This window comes from Zingiber officinale, chromosome 1A (assembly GCF_018446385.1).
Source record: "Zingiber officinale cultivar Zhangliang chromosome 1A, Zo_v1.1, whole genome shotgun sequence".
In the NCBI taxonomy this organism is placed as follows: domain Eukaryota; kingdom Viridiplantae; phylum Streptophyta; class Magnoliopsida; order Zingiberales; family Zingiberaceae; genus Zingiber; species Zingiber officinale.
The window spans coordinates 103,756,950-103,776,685 of NC_055987.1; positions in this window are offsets into that span (position 1 = coordinate 103,756,950).

Sequence of the window (19,736 nt, forward strand, 5' to 3'; positions counted from 1 at the left end):
TTGTTTTGGGAGGATTGTTAACTCAGGTTGCCTTAGTGTTAGGGTGTGATTTAAATGAATTGGAAATGATTGATAATTCTTGTAGACTAGACTTGAATTCATGTTTAGCAATGAAAATGATAAGACGTGAAGAACATGGATATAGTCTTCTTATTAAGAACAATTTTCCTTTAAGATTGCCAAATCATGATTTCACTACCATCCATGTTAAGGAAAATTGGTGTTTGAAATTAGCAAATCAACATTCTAAAACATTGCCTACCTTAGCCTCAAAAAGAGTTCCTTTGGTTAATCATGATATTCATAGCTTTAATTTCCAAGAACTTCATTATGTTCTGGACAATGTTCATAACGATTTAGATTTGACTAAAAATTTTCTCTCTAGTAATGAACCTATAGAAGAGGAACAATTTAAAAAACTGCAAGATTGTTTCAAAAGTGAGAGAAAATTGTGTGAAAAAATTTCTCGATTTATGAATTCTTATAGAGCTTGTATGGAGTTTAATGAAGATTTTTGAGGCTATATGAGATTATTTCAGGATGATGTTGATAAATTGTTTGAGTATCATATGTTTGTTAGAGATGAAGTAAGGTGATTTATTGATTACTTTCCTTTTCCTCTCCCTGAATTTCCTGATTTATCACCTCCTCGACCATATTGATTTCACCGGGACAATGAAAAGTTTAAGTCTGGGGGGGGGGTGTCGAACCTAATTTTTCTTTCTTTTTGCATTCTAGTTTTCAGTTTTTGCTTGTTTTCTGCATGTTTAGTTTTTGTTTTGCACTTTATTTCGATTGTCTTGCTTTGATTGCTTGTTTTGATAGTCACTTGACTATCTTTTGAAATCTTGTGGCATACATCTTGAGAACATCAAAACTTCACTTATATACTTTCTTGTCTTCAAGATTAAATGTTAGCTCGTTCATTATCTAGATTCATGATGTTTTAAGTGATGCTAGTAGTATGCTCAATGAACCTCTGTTCTCTATCTTGGGTAGCATGATATAAGCTAAGTATCATATGGAGATGAGTTCTAGTCTTGGCTTGACCTTAAGGACCTTATCTTCACTTCACCATACTTGATACTTGAATGGTTGATATCATTGAAATAGTCATGATTCATTTTGTTTGTTTAGTACTTGGTTTCCATGGTGATTTCTCAAACTTCATTTTGGTTACTAAATGAGGCTCAAATCATGTAAGCTCATTTTGAAAAATCAAAATATCCCAACATTTGTGCTAAAGGTACATTTGTGAAATAAGATTTGCACAATGCAAATACTTATACAAAAAATGGGAAAAAAACAAAGGAAAAAAAGTGAATAAGGGATATAAAAAACAGTTGTCGTGAGTGGAATCTAGCTACTCACCCCTTTGAGACCGAGTTAGGTTACTGGGGAAATGACTGCTTAGCTTCTCTTGAGATTGAGCACGCCTTTGAGACCTTGGGTTGATTGAGAAATATGAACCAAGTGTGTGACAAGTAAGTTCCTATCACTGGTTACTTGTCTATCACTAGAAACACTAGGAATTCAAATTTGATGACGGCTTGACTAGGACATGGATTGAAGCTTGAAGAGTTTTGAGTTATTTTTGTACTATGCACAGGGGACTTATGCTTGAGCCAAACTTAACTTGTTTTCATGATCATGCTTACTAATGAAACCTTTTGATAGAGTTAGGAGAATGCATTAGGGAAATGAGAGCATTATAGAACATATGAATTTAGATTGCAGCATTTTGCTTGAGGACAAGCAAAGGTTTAAGTCGGGGGATGTAATGTGCGTAGATTGTATACACTTATTAGCATGTTTTGATGCACATTCACATACTTTGAGCATGCTTGATCTATGCATTTTTGTACTTCCAACTTTCCTTTTTAGCATATTTATTCTCTTTGTTCGGGGATCTGCTTTTGTGCATTTTTTGTACGCAGGAGTCGAATGTAGTGAAGGATGCGCGTTTGAGGCCAAATTTGCAATCAAAGCAATGGAGGAAGCCATGATACCTGAACCCCACACGACCCTGCCATGAGGGTTTTCCCAGGCCATGTGGAGATGAGAGACCATGTAGCTGCAGCAGAGAAAGGAGATGGCCTGGCTGTGTGAACCTCACATGACCATGCCAAGCTTTGAAGCCCAATGAAGCCTAGGCCATGTACACCACACGACCATGTCAGTTTTCCAGAGACGAGAGAAGCCTCGGCCATGTGTGCTACACGACCGTGTGAGGTTTCTAGTGACCAAGAGAGTGCTGGCCGTGTGCACCACACGACTGTGTCAGGTTTCCAGAGGCGAAGGCAGTACAGGCCGTGTAGATCTACACGGCCGTGCAAGGGGGCATTGGTAGAGGCAAGCCACGGCCGTGCACCTTACACGGCCATGTGAGGTTAGCAGAGAAGAGAATGGTGCAGGCCGTGTGAACCTCACACGGTCGTGCTTCGGGGCCGTGTGGCACCCAAACCCCTCTTCTATATAAGGCTTCCTTCAAGATTTGAAAGGGGATCTTCTCTCCTTTGGGAGAAAGGAAGATTTGGGCGATTCCTTCCATTCTTGGGTGGATTCTGGGCAATCTAAGGGGAGATCTTCACCATTCGACTCCGAGAGCGTGGATTGGAACCGAAGACCGTCTTCATCATAGATAAGCTTTTTTTCTTTCCTCTTCTTGGATTGGGATCAAGAATGCTTGTAATCTTTATGTTTTCGGATTTCTTTCTAAAATTGATGGAGTAGATCATCTTTGTTCTAGGATGGAGGGAGTATTTGTAAGATGAATTAATGTAAACTCTTGTGGATTTGCCAATTTCCCATTTCTATGATTTTGTCCTATTTTGTATCTATTTGATCTTATGTGGAATGTTGTGATTGTGCCTAATTACCATGCATGATTGAGAGTTTGGATATCTTGTGGATCTTGTAGAGGTAATTCTTCATTCGATTTTCTGAGGGATCTTCGTGACAGGAATATGCCCGTGTAAGGACGTTTGAGGGATTATCTTGAAGGGAAAATTAGGTATTTCAAGAGGGTAGGATAGATTTATGCATTAATCTTTATATCTTGATGGGTTGATGAGTGATGGATTCTTATGTTGATTTTCCAAGTGACGCACGTGACAGGCAAGCCCGTGCAAGGACAACATAGATTCATTCCTAATTGATCAATCTAGGTATGGATTTTAGTCCTAGGTCGGTTCTCTATTGCAAGAGAGAACCGACAACCTTCTATAAATGATGGACAATTGAGAAAAAGGATTTGGTAGATCATTTACATTGAACAACCTTACAAAGAAACCAAAACTCCTAGAATATCCCTTATCATTGCCTTTATTCTTGTTACCTATTCTTTCATTCTTTTGTTTACTTTTCATAGTTACAATTAGACTTTGTTAATCCATTGATTTGTTATCTAGCTAATTCGCTTTGAGACATTCTTAGTGCTTATTCCAGTCTCTGTGGATACGATAATCTTTTATATTACTTGCGATATTTCCGTACACTTGCAGAGGTCAACAGTTCCTTTCGAGCGCCCTGAATATGACGTAGCCAAGCCAATCCCGAAGCTCCACGTGTCGATGCATGAAATGGATAAAGTTTGCTTCCGGGCGCCCGAAACCATTCCGAGCGCCCGGACCCTGTTTTCTAGCAGCTTCCTTCTTACAAGAAAACGTTAGTCCGGAGGTAAATACAAGATATATATCCTGCAAAATAGAGTATTAGCACAATTTAAAATCAAACAGAATATTAATTAGATTTCGTCTCCTCGAGACCGGAATCTGGTCACGATCTCGACTTAGAGGAGTCCTCACAATCACTCTCCTCCAGTGACTTACCTTCACTTACCTGCCAGACATCCGGTCAGCTCTTCGACCCATCTGGACTTCGTGTCAGCTACGTGGTCAACCCATCGACCTAGCTGAGCTTAACTACAACATTGAGTTAGCATAGTATTAACAGAATTCAAGTATAACCTAGGGTTGCCTAACTTCAGTCACTAGGGCTTCCATTGCCTAGATTCATTCACCAGGACTTCCTCCACCTAGCTTCTCTCACTAAGTCCTGGCTTTGGTCACCAGGACTTCCTCCACCTAGCTTCACTTACTAGGGTTCGACTTCACTCACCAGGACTTCCACCACCTAGCTTCACTCACTAGGGCCCGACTTCACTCACCGGGACTTCACCACCTAGCTTCACTTACTAGGGCCCGACTCCACTCATCGGGACTTCCACCACCTAACTTTACTCACTAGGGCCTGACTTCACCCATCGGGACTTCCACTTTGCCTAACCTTTGGTTAGGACTTACCTTTGCTAGTCATCTAGTCCTGACTAGACTTTTCTCTCCCAAACATCAAGTCCTATTTGGGTCAACCCTTGGTCATATTGTCAAACATCGAAACCCTAGAGGTCGATTGCACCAATAGCTGGAACCCTCCAGGTGCCTCGACCAAGGCTATAAATACAACCTTGGTCCAGAAGCTTTTCAACAGAACAAGAATTAACAATACAACACTTGTGAGCTTCCATTTCTAGTTTAGCTTCTCTTTTTGCGCTTTCATTGCTGTAAGAGGCTTCTCCACCTAAAGGAGATCTTTTTAGTGTGCGATTCATTCCTAGGATTAACAACTTCCCCGGTTGTAACCAAGACAAGTCTGTGAGCCTCTTCTTATAGTTTATTGCTTTCAATCTTATGCAAGTGTTTAAGTTATAAGTTCGAGAAGGGTATTTTATGTTTGTGTCTTTTTAGGGATATTCTGTTAGTTAGAGCCCTAGAGCCAATCATATGATGATTGTTGTATAAACTCATTGTATCATATTCTTATGTATATAAAGGCGTTTGTTTTTTGTTATTATACTTACTTGTATTGGTGCCAAATAACTAAGTATAATAGCGTCATTGAGTAGAAGGTTCTTATCTATATCAATCGATTAGTTGAATCGATAGTGAGATGGTATAGAGAACACCACTCTTAATCATTCCTAGTCGAGTATTAACATTCAGGGACAATGTTAATGCGACGAGACTAGCATGTAGGTCAACTTGATGACTTGATCTCACAAGTCATGGATATAGAGATATTAAGTTGACACATGGGTATGCATTGGAGAATGTATACTAAATTGATAGGATCGATGATCTCGGCTAGAGAGGGGGGGGTGTGAATAGCCGCCTCAAATCTCGTTCGTTTCTTTCTACAAATCAAGGTTAGCGCAGCGGAAATAAACAATAGAAACGACAACGGAGAATAGCAAACCTCAAACTCGTCGATGTAACGAGGTTCGGAGATGAAACTCCTACTCCTCGGCGTGTCCGTAAGGTGGATGAAGCCTATCAATCCGTCGGTGGATGAGTCCCCGGAAACCCGGCTAATAATCACTCCTTCTGGGTGGAGAAACCTCGCCACAATATCTTGCAACAGCAAGATGAACAGGAGTACAAGAATACAGCAAGAAACTAAGTACAATACACAAATGTAATAACCCTAGCTTGCCTTCTTGTCGACTGGTTGAAGCAGCAACTTCACGAGACGCCTACAACAGCAGGAACCCAGTCGAAGAAGCTCACACGAAGCTTCGGAACTCAGCAAAGCTCAAGAGCACACCAGCAGCTCAGTAGAAAGAAGAGGAAGAAGAAGAAGAAGAACAGTAGCTCCTCAATCCCTTTTATAACCTGCGAAGAAGACACAGAAGAAACTAGCCGTTGCTATGCAACGGCTAGGATGTGGACCGATCAGGCTTCATCCTGATCGGTCCACAAGGGTCCTGATCGGTCACAAGACCGATCAGGCCCTTCCCTGATCGGTCATGGAGACCGATCAGGTCCTTCCCTGATCGGTCCCATGGCCGATCAGGTCCTTTCCCTCCCGAAGGTGATCTCCTTCTGATCGTCTACTGATCGATCACTGATCGGTCTGCTGACCGATCAGATAACCAACAGAATACTTCTGTTTGGTTACTGATCGGTCACCAGACCGATCAGATAACCCAGCGTATCACTGGATCGGTCACCAGATCGATCCAGGTTTAGAGCTCCCAGCCCTAAACCCTACTTGGTCCTGAGAACGAGCTACCGAGCCCTCTTTGACTTCGTCCGGTCCAGAGAACGAGCTACCGAGCCCTCTCTGACTTCGTCCGGTCCAGAGAACGAGCTACCGAGCCCTCTCTGACCACAGTCCGGAGAACGAGCTACCGAGCCCTCTCCGACCACAGTCCGGAGAACGAGCTACCGAGCCCTCTCCGACTTTCCGTGCCAAGTCTCCATCTTGGTCTTCTCCGTGCCAAGTCTCCAACTTGGACTTTTCCCATGCCAAGCTCCCTGCTTGGACTTTTCACCAGATGTCTGGTCAACCTTGACCCATCTGGATTTCCCTTGCCTGGCTTCACTCACCAGGACTTCCAAACTGCCTAGCTTCTCTCACCAGGACTTTCTCCAACTGCCTGGCTTCACTCACCAGGACTTTCACTTTCACCTAGCTTCACTCACTAGGATTTTCACCTGGCTTCACTCACCAGGATTTCCCGACTGCCTGGCTTCACTCACCAGGACTTTCTGAACTGCCTGGCTTCACTCACCAGGACTTTCCGAACTGCCTGGCTTTACTCACCAGGACTTTCCGAACTGCCTGGCTTCACTCACCAGGACTTTCCGAACTGTCTGGTTTCACTCACCAGGACTTTCCGAACTGCCTGGCTTCACTCACCAGGACTTTCCGAACTGCCTAACATCCCAGTTAGGATTTCCCCGTCAAGTATCTGGTCAACCTTGACCTACTTGACTCTTCTTCTTCCAACCTGATCAGACCCTGATCAGTATCTCTCCGCATGAATAACTGCACCTGCATTGTCCATGTCTACATGTCTTTCTGTATTGTCAAACATCGAAACAATGACCAAGGTTTACGCTTGGTCAACTAGGTTAACCTTGACCTACTGGAAATTGCACCAACAATCTCCCCCTTTTTGATGTTTGACAATACCTTTAAGTTAGGCTAATCCAATAGCCTCAACTTCCCTCATGCCACTAGGTAATGAAACATAAGTTACAACCTTATATTCTCCTTCTAAGAAGACAACCTCCTTCTTAGATAATGAAGGCCTAACTTAAACCCTTCATAAATGACCCGCCATGAGAAAGTATCATGGATCGTTATATGAGTGTCATATACTTTCTCATGTGGCTATTGGTATGACTATTAGTCCTTGGACCTGAAGTCACCATGGTTCCCTACATAAGGAGTTACATACTTTGGCTTCATCAAACGTCACCCGTAACTGGGTGGACTATAAAGGTGATTACTGGGTATGTAAAAAATTATGCGGAGGGATGTGAGTGATGTAGATGGGATTTATCCCTCATATATAACGGGAGTGATATCATTATTCTTGATAGAGTGAGACCACTAAGTGCATGGCCATGCCCAAATGAGTCAATATGAGATATTGAGTTCATTTGATTAGAGTGAGTCTACTTGGAGTTCAAGATTTAGATTGATTAGAGGATGACATGGTCTATGCCTCACATTGATCAATCTAGGTGTCAAGGATAGAAGGACATTGTCGTATATTGTGAGAGTTACAATTAGTAGTCATAATGGTGATGTTGGATCTCAACATTCTTATAACTTGGGTAGTAATGATGTGTTGCTAGATACCGCTCATTACTTATGCTTCTAAATAAGTTTAGGAGCATTGCCAACGTTACAAGGACCTATAGGGTCACACACAAAGGGCAATTAGATGAAGATTCGATTCATATGATGAACCAAGAGGATTAGGTTCATGTGATGAACCAAATTAGATTAAGAGTAATCCTAATTAGATTAATTGAGTAAGACTCGATTGAGTTAGACTTGAGTTAGACTCAAGTGAGGTTAGACTTGAGTTAGACTCAAGTGAGGCTAGACTTGAGTTAGACTCAAGTGAGGCTTAATGATGATATTCATTGAATTTTGAATTCAATGATAAATGAAATTCAATTTGAATTTTAGATTCAAATTTTGAATGAGTTTCAAAATGGTCATTTAATGAAGAATATTAAATACTCATTAAGGCTCATTAATGAGGCTCATTAATGGTGTTAATGAGCATTAAGTATTTTCATTAGATGAAAATACTTAAGCCATTTTTTACTCTCATTTTCATAATCGATCATGATTATTCCTCCTAGCTTCTTCTTCTCTCCCTCTCCCCCTCCTTGGCCGAACACCTTTAGAGTGCTAGCACACTCTATGTGTTTTCTCCATCTCTATTATTCGTGTGGATATGTATAGAGGTGTGTCCACTTGAACACACTCGAGATCCGACAACTTTTGGACGAGCGAGATTCGCGAAGGGCTTCACTACAAGGGTAATCTCTTAACCATGTAGATCTAATGTAGATCTAGGATAGAAAAACATGTACACAAAATTTTTTGTTCTTTTAATCTTCGCACGGATCCGGTGGCATGAGATTTCGAGGTTTCTGTAACGCAAAAAGCGATTTTTGCGCCTCGAAAATCCCAACAGTGGTATCAGAGCCACGTGCGAAGCGTGTGCATGTTTTATTTTAATTTTTATGAAAAATTACAGATCTGTAACTTTCTGTAAATTTATGATTTTTATGTATTTTATGGGTATTTTTCTCGTAGAGGCGAAGCAACAAGTGTTTGGACACTTGTAGGCTTCGACTACCGAGAAACACCTTCTAAAACGGCAAGGTCTCGCCCAAAATGATTTGGGACAGCGGGCTAAGGCGCTATTAGATATTTGTGGGACACTCGTGAGATTCATTTCGCGAGAAGGGGCGCTGCCCCTAACCCCGCAAGGGGCATTGTCCCTCGATCGCGCCCAAAAATCGATAAACGGGACCGTCAGGAAGTTGCGACTCGTAAAATCGCAAAAATCAGTAGTAAAATTATAGAAATTATGGAAAAATACATAATTTAGAATTATGTATAATATTGTGATGGTCATGGCCCAAAAACCCTAATTGGATTGGATACATGTGTTGTAATTTATAATATGGTCTGCGCACTATTTTGTGTGTTTGTGCGTGTTGTATATGATCGCGACCTGCGCGTCGTGCCTTTCTTTATTTTATATTACTATTGTAAATAGTTTAAACTCGAATGTAACTCGAGTTTCAAATTTGTAATGTACAAAATTAGAGCGGTGGAAGGTCCACTCAAGACGGAGTTATAAGGAGGGTGCGAGCAACACATGGTGGTCAAAGGGAGGAGCTTGGAGAAGCTGTTGACTCTAGGTTGACCATCCGATCTTCTCATTGGCTTGAGAAGATCGTAGTAGGGCCATGACTAATCACAATTTAATTAATTGCTTATGTGTGTGTATGTGATGCATGCTAGAGTAGAGTAATTAATTAGTGCTTTAACGATTAGATTAGATCTAAATCGCGTATATGATGCACCACGATTAGATTAAATCTAAATCGAGTATATGATACACATCAACGATTAGATTAGATCTAAATTACGTCAACTCGAAATGCCTACCATGCCGTGATACCCATCACTACCTCGATCACATGTTGTTGTTGAATCTGTCAAAGCAGAGCAACGCATATTATCTTGGTAGGGTGCGGAGGGACAATCTTGGTCCCGCCTATCAACGCATGGGTGAGTACAAACTCAATTAGATTGAGTAAAACTAGTTAAACTCAATTGGATCAAGTTTAACTATAGGTATTTTCCAATGGTTGGTAGATAGGTCAAAATCATATTTATATTAACTCTTGGGCGATTTAGCCAAAGCTAGCTAACTCAAGTTTTAATATACATGCGGATCTTGATCCTATAAACAAGAGTTGCATAGAGATGTAATTGGTAATTAGTTACCTACCGATCATACTAAAGTCTTGGGCAATTTAGCCAAAGCTAACTCAAGGCGTAGTATGATGTGGATCTTGTCCCGCACGAATTATAGCTAAAATCTAGTAAGTGTGGTTTGACCACGTCCATGACTCGATTCTACAAAAGTTCTATAATTCAATGGGAGCATCATTTAGTTAAAGGCCTAATTAAATGATTAGTGGAATATGATTATTTATTTTCTGTATTTTTTGTTGTAGATTACCATGTCGTCAAACACAAACACCTTCTCCCTGCGTTTTGTCCTTGATAAGGACAAGCTCAATGGAGCTAACTTCCTGGACTGGTACAGGAACCTGAGAATTGTTCTCACACAGGAACGAAAACTGTACATCCTGGAGCAGCCCATCCCCGCGGCACCTCCTGCCACTGCCACGCGAGCTGACCGTGATGCTTACCAGAAGCATCAAGATGACGCATTAGATGTGTCCTGTCTTATGCTCGCGACCATGAACTCTGAGCTTCAGAAGCAACACGAGTTGATGGGTGCTTATGATATGGTTGAACATCTTCATCAACTATATCAAGGACAAGCAGGGCACTGGAAGAGGAACTGTAAAGGATACCTGGAAGATCTTAAGAAGAAGAGAAATAAGATTTCTACTTCAGGTATACATGTTATAGAAGTCAATCTCTCTATTTCTTTATCGTGGGTATTAGATACCGGATGTGCTTCTCACATTTGTACTAATGTACATGCGCTGAGAAATAGCAGGACATTGACGAAGAGCGAGATAGACCTACGAGTAGCCAATGGAGCACGGGTTGCTGTAGGGACTTACTATCTATCTCTGCCCTCTGGGCTTGTACTAGAACTAGATGAATGTTGTTATGTGTCTGCTCTTACTAAGAACATAATTTCAGTTTCTTGTTTGGATAAGAAAGGTTTTTCATTTATAATAAAGAACTAATGTTGTTCAGTTTATTTAAATGATATGTTCTATTGTAGTGCACCTCTGATGAACGGACTCTATATTCTAGACTTAGAGAACCCCATCTATAACATAAATACCAAAAGGTTCCAATCAAAAGAAATGAACCAAACCTATCTCTGACACTGTCGCTTAGGTCATATAAATGACAAACGCTTATCCCAGCTCCATAAAGATGGTTTGCTGGACTCATTTGATTTTGAATTATATGAGACATGGGAGTCATGCCTACTGGGCAAGATGACCAAGACTCCCTTTAGTGGACACAGTGAAAGAGCGACTGACTTGTTAGGACTTATACATAGTGATGTATGTGGCCCTTTCAATGTTCCTACCAGGGGTGGTTATAGGTACTTCATTACATTTACTGATGACTTCAGTAGATATAGTTATGTGTATTTGATGACACATAAGTCAGAATCCTTTGAAAAGTTCAAAGCATTCAAGAATGAAGTACAAACTTAGCTTGGCAAGAGTATTAAGATACTTCGATCAGATCGAGGTAGAGAATACCTTAGCCATGAGCTTCGTGACTATCTAGTTGAGTGTGAGATTCTATCCTGACTCACTCCTCCTGGAACACCATAGTGGAATGGTGTATCCGAAAGGAGGAATCGTACCCTATTAGATATGGTACGGTCTATGATGAGTCACACAGATCTTCCTATATCTCTTTGGGGCTATGCTCTGGACATAGCAGCCTTCATACTCAACCGTATTCCATCCAAGACTGTGATAAAGACACCATATAGGATATGGACTGGGAGAGATGCCCAGGTGTCTTTTATGAGGATTTGGGGTTGTGAGGCTTATGTTCGACGTCAAGTCTCGGACAAACTGGGACCCAAATCCGATAAGGGCTATTTTATTGGATATCCCAAGGAAACTAAGGGATATTACTTCTATATTCTAGTCAACACAAGGTAGTTGTGGTAAAGACTGGGGTATTTCTAGAAAAGAACTTTGTTTCTAGAAAAACTAGTGGGAGTGCGTTCGATCTTGAGGAAGTTCAAGATGTGAACCATAACACTGAAGCCTCGATGGAAGTTGAACTGGAACCACAAAGTGTTGTGGATGATGTTGTTCCACAAGGAGTTGAGGAACAACAACCAGTTCAAGTAGACCTACCTCTTCGCAGGTCTGATAGGGTACGTCATCAGTCTAAGAGATATTCATTTCTCTTGTCTGACCATGATGACGTTGTGCTCATTGAGGATGAGCCTACCTCCTATCAGGAAGCTGTGATGAGACCAGATTATGAGAAATGGCTAGAGGCCATGAGATCCAAAATGGAATCCATGTACACCAACCAAGTATGGACTTTGGTTGATCCACCTGAAGGGGTAAAACCCATTAGGTGTAAGTGGGTCTTTAAGAGAAAGACTGACATGGATGGACTTATATATAAGGGTCGTCTGGTAGCAAAAGGTTTCAAGCAAATTCATGGTATTGACTATGATGAAACTTTTTCTCCAGTCGCGATGTTTAAGTCCATTCGGATCATGCTTGCTATTACAGCATACCATAATTATGAGATCTAGCAGATGGATGTCAAAACCGTGTTTCTGAATGGAAACCTGCTCGAGGATGTGCACATGACACAACCTGAGGGTTTTGTAGATCCACAGCATACTGGCAGAGTATGCATGCTGCATAAATCCATTTATGGACTAAAGCAAGCTTCTTGGAGTTGGAATCTTCGATTCGATGATGCGATCAAACAGTTTGGTTTCATCAAGAATGAAGATGAACCTTGTGTCTATAAGAAGGTTGTAGGGAGCACAGTTGTCTTCCTAGTATTGTATGTGGATGACATACTACTCATTGGGAACGACATCCCTTTGCTGCAATATGTAAAGACTTGGCTAGGGAATTATTTCTCAACGAAGGACTTAGTTGAAGTAGCCCGTATTCTAGGCATATATATCTATAGAGATAGATCTAAGAGAGTGCTTGGCCTAAGTCAGAGTACATATATTGACAAGGTACTACTACGGTTTTCCATGCAGAACTCCAAGAAGGGATTTCTGCTGATGTCACATGGTGTGAGTCTTTCGAAGACTCAAAGTCCCTCTTCTAGAGAGGAGAGAAACCGCATGGATCAGATCCCTTATGCTTCTGCCATAGGATCTATCATGTACGCCATGCTATGTACTCGTCCTGATGTCTCGTATGCTTTGAGCATGACGAGAAGATACCAGTCAGATCCAGGTGAAAGTCACTGGATAGCGGTCAAGAATATTCTAAAGTACTTGAGAAGGACTAAAGAATATTTCTTGATATATGAAGGCGATGACGAGCTAGATGTAAAGGGTTATATGATGCTAGCTTCTAAACGGACCAGTATGATTATCAATCGCAGTCTGGGTTCGTGCTTTGCATAAATGGTGGTGCTATGAGCTGGAAGAGTTCAAAGCAAGACATAGTCACTGATTCTACAACAGAGGCCGAGTATATTGCTGCATCAGAAGCAACAAAGGAGGTAGTTTGGATCCGCATGTTCATTACTGAGCTTGGGGTGGTTCCTAGAATAACATATCCTATTGATCTCTATTGTGACAACAATGGAGCAATTGCGCAGGCTAAGGAAGCTCGCTCACACCAGCGGACCAAACACATACTACGTCGCTTCCATCTCATTCGAGAGATCATCGATAGAGGAGATGTGAAGATTTGCAGAATACCCACATAAGCTAACGTCATAGATCCCTTGACCAAGGCTTTGGCACAGAGAAAGCATGATGGTCACACTAAGTCATTGGGCCTTAGAGCCTACACTAATTAGCACTAGTGCTAGTGGGAGATTGTTAGTTAGAGCCCTAGAGCCAATCATATGATGCTTGTTGTATGGACTCATTGTATCATATTCTTATGTATATAAAGGTGTTTGTTTTGGTTATTATACTTACTTATATTGGTGTCAAATAACTAAGTATAATAGCGTCCTTGAGTAGAAGGTTCTTATCTATATCAATCGATTGGTTGAATCGATAGTGAGATGATATAGAGAACACTACTCTTAATCATTCCTAGTCAAGTATTAACATTTAGGGACAATGTTAATGCGACGAGACTAGCATGTAGGTCAACTTGATTACTTGATCTCACAAGTCATGGATATAGAGATATCAAGTTGAGACATGGGTATGCATTGGAGAATGTATACTGAATGACCCAAAATGAGAAAGTATCATGGATCGTTATATGAGTGCCATATACTTTCTCATGTGACTAATAGTATGACTATTAGTTCTTGGACCTGAAGTCACCATGGTTCCCTACATAAGGAGTTACATATTTTGGCTTCGTCAAACGTCACCCGTAACTGGGTGGACTATAAAGGTGATTACTGGGTATGTAACAAATTATGCGGAGGGATGTGAGTGATGTAGATGGGATCTATCCCTCCTATATAACGAGAGTGATATCGTTATTCTTGATAAAGTGAGACTACTAAGTGCATGACCATGCCCAAATGAGTCAATATGAGATATTGAGCTCATTTGATTAGAGTGAGTCTACTTGGAGTTCAAGATTTAGATTGATTAGAGGATGACATGGTCTATGCCTCGCATTGATCAATCTAGGTGTCAAGGATAGAAGGACATTGTCGTATATTGTGAGAGTTACAATTAGTAGTCACAAAGGTGATGTTGGATCTCAACATTCTTGTAACTTGGGTAGTAATGATGTGTTGCTAGATACCGCTCATTACTTATGCTTCTAAATGAGTTTAGGAGCATTGCCAACGTTACAAGAACCTATAAGGTCACACATAAAGGGCAATTAGATGGAGATTCTGTTCATATGATGAACCAAGAGGATTAGGTTCATGTGATGTATCAAATTGGATTAAGAGTAATCCTAATTATATTAATTGTGTAAGACTCGATTGAGTTAGACTTGAGTTAGACTCAAGTGAGGTTAGACTTGAGTTAGACTCAAGTGAGGCTAGACTTGAGTTAGACTCAAGTGAGGCTTAATGATGATATTCATTGAATTTTGAATTCAATGATACATGGAATTCAATTTGAATTTTAGATTCAAATTTCGAATGAGTTTCAAAATGGTCATTTAATGAAGAATATTAAATACTCATTAATGGTGTTAATGAGCATTAAGTATTTTCATTAGATGAAAATACTTAAGCCATTTTTTTCTCTCATTTTCATAATCGATCATTATTATTCCTCCTAGCTTCTTCTTCTCACCCTCTCCCCCTCCTTGGCCGAACAACTTTAGAGTGCTTACACACTCTAAGTGTTTTCTCCATCTCTATTCTTTGTGTGGATACGTATAGAGGTGTGCCCACTTGAACACACTCGAGATCCGGCAACTTTTGGACGAGCGGGATTCGCGATGGGCTTCGCTACAAGGGTAATCTCTTAACCATGTAGATCTAATGTAGATCTAGGATAGAAAAACATGTACACGAAATTTTTTGTTCTTTTAATCTTCACACGGATCCGGTGGCATGGGATTTCGAGGTTTCTGCAACACAAAAAACTGTTTTTACGGCTTGAAAATCCCAACAGTGGTATCTGAGCCACGTGCGAAATGTGTGCATATTTTATTTTAATTTTTATGAAAAATTACAGATCTGTAACTTTATGTAAATTTACGATTTTTATGTATTTTATGGGTATTTTTCTCGTAGAGGCGAAGCAACAAGTGTTTGGACACTTGTAGGCTTCGACTACCGAGAAACACCTTCCAAAACGGCAAGGTCTCGCGCAAAATGATTTGGGACATCGGGCTAATGCGCTATTAGATCATCGTGGGACAATCGTGAGATTCATTTTGCGAGAAGGGGAGCTGCCCCTAACCCCGCAAGGGGCATTGTCCTGCCATCGCGCCCAAAAATCGCTAAACGGGATCGCCGGGAAGTTGCGACTCGTAAAATCGCAAAAAATAGTAGTAAAATTACAGAAATTATGGAAAGTATGTGAGCCTTAGTAGTAAAATCGCAAAAATGTTCTTCGCCTGAAGGAGATCTTTTTAGTGTGCGATTCATTCCTTGGATTAACAACCTCCCCGATTGTAACCAAGTCAAGTTTGTGAGTCTCTTCTTTTTAGTTTATTGCTTTCAATTTTATGCAAGTGTTTAAGTTATAAGTTCGAGAAGGGTATTTTGTGTTTATATCTTTTTAGGGCTATTGAACCTCCCCTTCTAGCCTGCCAACGCGCTCCAACACCCTGCATTTACAATAAGATTAGTGGCAGCAAGATTACATTCCTAGTATTATATGTTAATGATATACTTCTTATAGGCAATGACATCCGTAGCCTAGAATCTACCAAGACTTGGCTGGGAGAGTGTTTCTCAATGAAAGATCTTAGTGATGCGAAACATATATTGACAAAAAGTTGAATAGATTCGGTATGCAGGGCTCCATGAGAGGACATTTACTAGTGTCACATGGTGTACATCTTTCCAAGGCTATATGTTCAAAGACACAAGAGGAGAGAAGTAGAATAGGCAAAATACCTTATGCTTCAGTTATAGGGTCGATAATGTATGCTATTATATTCACTCGACCAAATATCTCATATGCTTTAAGCATGATGAGTAGATATCAGTCAGATCCTAAAAAGAGTCATTAGACTGCGGTAAAGACTATCCTTAAGTATCTTAGAAGAACAAAGAAGATGTTCTTAGTTTTTAGAGGAGACAAGGAATTGGTCTTTAGAGGATATACTGACGCTAGTTTTCAGATAATCAGGATGATCTGGAATTGCAGCAAGATTATGTGTTTTATTTCAATGGTGTAGTTATTTACTAGATGAGTTCCAAGTAGGAGACATTTGTAGATCCAATGTGAAAAAATGCATTAGCAGATAACCTGGCAGATCCTTTCACTAAGGCCCTTCCGACGAAAGCTTTTGATCGACATGTGGAGGGGATGAGAATCAGATGTATGACAGCGGATATGACAGCTTAGTCTTTTAGTATAAGTGGGAGATTGTTAGAGTATATACTAAAAGCTTAGCTTTTGTAAAAATTTATTTTAAAATAAAGAATCACATTGGTAAAAAATGTCTACATTTATATGCTAAGTGTAGTTGTTCAATTAATTTATATTATAGATAACATGGTGTGTGGTGTCACACACAGAAGATCATGTTATTAGTTCCTTATAAATTATAAACAGTAGCTCACGACTGAGATGGAAAGGAACAAGCCATCAGAACAGTCGTAGTGTAATTAGGTATTAGTTTATCTTGACTATATAATTACACTAGTACACTTAGAGTGTATTGAGTAAGACCATTGAGGCAGTTTCTTTTTATACTGACTAAATAAAAGAACAAGACCTCGGTTATTATGGAAGTGTGTGCTCTTAATCCTAATATAATGACAAGCACATATATTTAATATTTATTTCTTTGACTTATCAAAGGGTGAGATTTAGTTCGATAAATCAAAAGGTCCGATAAGTGGGGAAATGATATTACTTATAGTGTGTGTTGTTGATTATAGAAGGAAACTGTGTCCTAGTAATCTAGGTTGATAATGTTCCCAAGAGGAGCTCATAAGGATTGTCATGTTAAACCCTACAGGTGGACTTAGTCTGACATGACGATAATGTTGAGTGGTACTACTCTTGGATTAAGACATTAATTAAAATGAGTTGTTAGTAACTCAATTAATTAGTGGGCATCTGATATCTTAAACACAGGGAGATTAACACACTCATGATAAGAAGGAGCCCATAATGTAATTTGAGATTGGTGCGGTAGTGCAATGATAACTCTCTAGTGGAATGAATTATTATTGATGAACTTAACTTGTGTGTTTGGGCCGAACACGGGATACTCGAGCTCGTCGGGAGGCCAAAACTAATTTCTCCTCTAGGTCCTTGTCATAGCCTCATTAATACCTCATATCCACTCATGAAAAACCCATCTTGGTGTCAAAGAGGGGGTCGACCCATTGCTTGGTGACCAAGCCATGGGGCCGGCCACTTCCTTCTCAAAGGGGCCGACCTCTTGCTTGGCACCCAAGCAAGAAGGGGGCCGGCCACATAATTCAAAGTATGAGGGATGTTTTGAATTTTTAAAATCTTCTCTTTGTAGATATCTACAAGTTTTAAAAAGAGAGATTTTAAAATTATAAAACTTTCCTTATTTGAATTAGGCCACATGGTTTAAAAGAAAGTTTTAAAAGTTTTAAAACTTTCCTTTTTTAACCATCCATATGGTTTTTAAAAAGAAAGTTTTAAATTTAAAACTTTCCTTTTTTGTAACCATGTTAAAAAAGGAAATTTTAAATGAGAAGTTTTGAATCTTAAAACTTGTTTTAAAATTTTCCTTTTTTAAAACATCCACATTAGGAAATTAAAAGAGAGCTTGTAAAATTTTATAAGAGCTTTCCTTCTTTGCTTATAAAATTTTTACAAGATATATTTTTCTTCTTTTAAGGGCCGGCCATCCTTGCTTGGTGCCCAAGCAAGGGGCCGACCATTCAATCAATTAAGAGGAGAAAAAGGAATTAAAAAGGAGGACAGGAAAACAAGAGGAAGATTTTAATTTTTTGTAAAAATCTTTCCTTATTTGCCTTGGGCAAGTATTATAAAAGAAGGTGAGGAGAGGCCTCATGATGTATCAATTCTTATTCTCTTGCTTGTGCTCTCTCTTGTGGCCGACCCTCTCCCCTTTCGTTTCCCCTTGCTCTCTTTTGTTCCTTGGTGGTGGTTGTGGCCGAAACTTAGAGAAGGAGGAGGAGCTTTAGGGTGGTGTTCATCTTGGAGGTTCATCGCCCACACGACGTCCAAGAGGAGGCGAGGAATATGGCAGAAGATCAAGAGGTCGTTGCATACAAAGAAAGATATAGCTAGTAATTATTTTCCGCATCATGCTAGTTTTTCTTTGTTTGAATTCCAAACACAAGAGGCATATGATTCTAGAGTTTCAAATTTGAGATTTGAGTTTGTTTTTTTATTTTTTGAATTTGTGATTCGATTCTTCTTTTTGGTTAAACCTAGAGTTATATAAGGAAATTAAATATTAGATTTCTGTAAAAGGCTTTGTCTAGGATGTGGTGGATGATCTCATACACAAGAAGGACTAGTGCCTCGCCATGTAGTCCTGGAAGCCAATTTTGGAAATTAATATTTAATTGAATTTATAACATAGGTGGATTTGGATCAATAATGTTAAGCATCGGGTGCGATCCAAATCTAAATAATTAAAGAACAGATAAGTTAAATTTGGAATCAATAATGTTAAGTTCCGTTTGTGATTCCTAATTTAATTTCTAAAGAACACAATATGTTGTTTAGGAAAAGTTTGACACTTGTACAAAATTTTTGTATAGTGGAACCGGTATGATCTTCCTAGGACCAACCAACATGATGTAACAGATTTTGCAACAACAACAATTAGTTTTACAGCATCAGCAACATCAACAGAGGACTGATTCAGCTTTGCAAAACATTGAGAGACAAATTGGCCAGCTAGCAAGTAACATAAATCAAATGCAAGCCCAAGGATCAAGTCAATTGCCTTCACAAACAATTCCAAATCCTAAGGGAAATGTTAGTGCATTGACTCTGCAAAGTGGCAAGACAACTTTAGAATTAATTCAGAATGTTCCAAGTGGATCAAATCTGGTCTCATCAAATTCAATTCCAGCTTCAACGAATGTTGTGCAACCTCCAGATGTTGTTCAAAATAAGTTAAATTTTGGTGCAAATAAGTTTCAAAATTTTCCAGCATCTTTAGCCCAAATAGATTCTTCACTATTTGGAAATGTTGGAACTGGTCGATCGGATTCTATATAGCCAGTATTATCAGATCCTACTCAACTTGATGGCTCAACAGTAGCTCCAACAGCAACTCAGAATTTGGATAGAAATTCACAGCAACAAGATGCTGATATTCACATCCCTTTGCCTTTTCCTCAAAGAAAGTCCAGCAAAGAAAGAATGTAGAGGAAGA